Below are 2,500 nucleotides of genomic sequence, written 5' to 3' on the forward strand. Positions count from 1 at the left end.
GAGATCGGGCGCGTTCAGGGTGGTATGGCCGTAGACAGCCAGACCTGCTCCTGGCCGCCCCAAGAGCTCGCGCCCGCGCCCGCGCCCGCGCCGCCGCCCAACGGGCTGCTCACCGGCCCGCCCCCCCAGCGCCCAGGCGGCTCTCTCTCCGGTCCGCTCCCCACGCGGGGCCACACCCACGGCCCGCTGCCTGCCTGCGCCCAGCCCCGCTGGCACGCTCGCGGGCCCGACCGCTCGCTGGCCGCTTCCCCAAGAGGGGCTTCCTCCAGCAGCCTGACCAAACCCTGGCCCTCCCTCCTGCTCCGGCCCGCCCCCTCCTCCTCCCCCACCGCCCGGGTCCGGCGCCAGCGCGCGCCCCTGCCGCCACCTAGCCACGGCCGGGGGAGCCTGGGGCCCGGCGGGCGCGCGCCCAGGAGGCGGCCCCTCCGTGCCCGGCCACCCGTCCCGGCCCTCTCTCCCATCTCGTCTCCAGGCCCCCCTCGGGGCCACGGCCCGCCCGCCTCCCGCACGCCCGCGAGCCAGGCCCTGCGTCTCCGGGCTCTGGGCACGTCCCGGCGCCGCTCCTGCCCGCGCGTGCATCGCTCTGCGCGCTCCGCGGGGCCCAGGGCCGCCGCTCAGACCCCCGTGTGGTCCCCGGGTCCTCCCTCGCTTGACCGCGTCCCCTTCAGCCGGACCCTAGAGCGTGGGGGTCCCTAGGCGTCCCCAGCCGCTCCTCTGTGCCCTTCGCTTCGGGGATCTGGCCGGCCCGGCACCGTCGAGCCCTTTCTTGGACCCCCGCACCCCCGCACCCCCTCCCCCGCCCAGCGCGGAGCCCCTCGCCCAGCTCCCAGCCGGCCGCTGCCGCCTCCCAGAGGTGCTTCCTCCACTAGCCAGCCCTGCCCACTGGGGGAAACACGCGCGTGCCCAAAGAAAACCCAAGGAAGCCTGCAGTGAATGAGCGAAAGGGCGAATGAATGAATGAATGAATGAATGAATGAATGCATGAGTGAGTGAGTGAGTGAGTGAATGAGTGAGTGAATGAGTGAGTGAATGAGTGAGTGAGTGAGTGAGTGAACGGATGGACTCCAAGGGATGGACGCAGCCCAGGGAATGAATGCAAGGGAATGAAGGAAGGACTCCGTGAGGGAGGGAGGGAGTGCAGGATGATTTGGGGTTGGGAGAGGGAGGTAGCGAGTGAGTGAAGAAGTGCATCCAGAAAAGGAGGGCAGCGCGGGGGCGCGCCCCGGGCGCGTCTCGGCGGGAGGTGGGGGCAGGGGGGCCTGGGCCCGACGGGTGCCAGGGCCGCGGAGAGAGCGCGTGGAGCTGGAGCTGCGTGGCCCGAGCGTCGGGGCGGGCGGGCGGCCGGGCGGCCGGCCGTGACTGGACCTCCAGGAAAAGGGTTGAAAAAGAAAAGCCTACAGCACCCGGTATTCCCAGGCGGTCTCCCATCCAAGTACTAACCAGGCCCGACCCTGCTTAGCTTCCGAGATCAGACGAGATCGGGCGCGTTCAGGGTGGTATGGCCGTAGACAGCCAGACCTGCTCCTGGCCGCCCCAAGAGCTCGCGCCCGCGCCCGCGCCCGCGCCGCCGCCCAACGGGCTGCTCACCGGCCCGCCCCCCCAGCGCCCAGGCGGCTCTCTCTCCGGTCCGCTCCCCACGCGGGGCCACACCCACGGCCCGCTGCCTGCCTGCGCCCAGCCCCGCTGGCACGCTCGCGGGCCCGACCGCTCGCTGGCCGCTTCCCCAAGAGGGGCTTCCTCCAGCAGCCTGACCAAACCCTGGCCCTCCCTCCTGCTCCGGCCCGCCCCCTCCTCCTCCCCCACCGCCCGGGTCCGGCGCCAGCGCGCGCCCCTGCCGCCACCTAGCCACGGCCGGGGGAGCCTGGGGCCCGGCGGGCGCGCGCCCAGGAGGCGGCCCCTCCGTGCCCGGCCACCCGTCCCGGCCCTCTCTCCCATCTCGTCTCCAGGCCCCCCTCGGGGCCACGGCCCGCCCGCCTCCCGCACGCCCGCGAGCCAGGCCCTGCGTCTCCGGGCTCTGGGCACGTCCCGGCGCCGCTCCTGCCCGCGCGTGCATCGCTCTGCGCGCTCCGCGGGGCCCAGGGCCGCCGCTCAGACCCCCGTGTGGTCCCCGGGTCCTCCCTCGCTTGACCGCGTCCCCTTCAGCCGGACCCTAGAGCGTGGGGGTCCCTAGGCGTCCCCAGCCGCTCCTCTGTGCCCTTCGCTTCGGGGATCTGGCCGGCCCGGCACCGTCGAGCCCTTTCTTGGACCCCCGCACCCCCGCACCCCCTCCCCCGCCCAGCGCGGAGCCCCTCGCCCAGCTCCCAGCCGGCCGCTGCCGCCTCCCAGAGGTGCTTCCTCCACTAGCCAGCCCTGCCCACTGGGGGAAACACGCGCGTGCCCAAAGAAAACCCAAGGAAGCCTGCAGTGAATGAGCGAAAGGGCGAATGAATGAATGAATGAATGAATGAATGAATGAATGAATGAATGAATGAATGAATGCATGAGTGAGTGAGTGAGTGAG

At 72.4% G+C, this 2,500-nt stretch overlaps 2 non-coding genes across 2 annotated transcripts in view; both read right to left on the bottom strand.

Annotated features, from left to right (window-relative positions):
- The window catches only part of LOC140530703 (5S ribosomal RNA), a 119-nt gene extending 83 nt beyond the window's left edge, over positions 1 to 36 (bottom strand). The window contains exon 1 of the ribosomal RNA XR_011976123.1: positions 1 to 36. This exon is cut by the window's left edge and continues 83 nt beyond it. This is a non-coding gene — a ribosomal RNA (5S ribosomal RNA).
- A 1,355-nt stretch (positions 37 to 1,391) lies between these two features.
- Positions 1,392 to 1,510, bottom strand: LOC140530704 (5S ribosomal RNA). The gene has a single exon (XR_011976124.1). It is a non-coding gene; the product is annotated as a 5S ribosomal RNA (ribosomal RNA).
- Between the last annotated feature and the right edge of the window lie 990 nt (positions 1,511 to 2,500).

The sequence above is a fragment of the Notamacropus eugenii genome, chromosome 2 (genome assembly GCF_028372415.1).
Source record: "Notamacropus eugenii isolate mMacEug1 chromosome 2, mMacEug1.pri_v2, whole genome shotgun sequence".
NCBI classification, from domain to species: Eukaryota; Metazoa; Chordata; class Mammalia; order Diprotodontia; family Macropodidae; genus Notamacropus; species Notamacropus eugenii.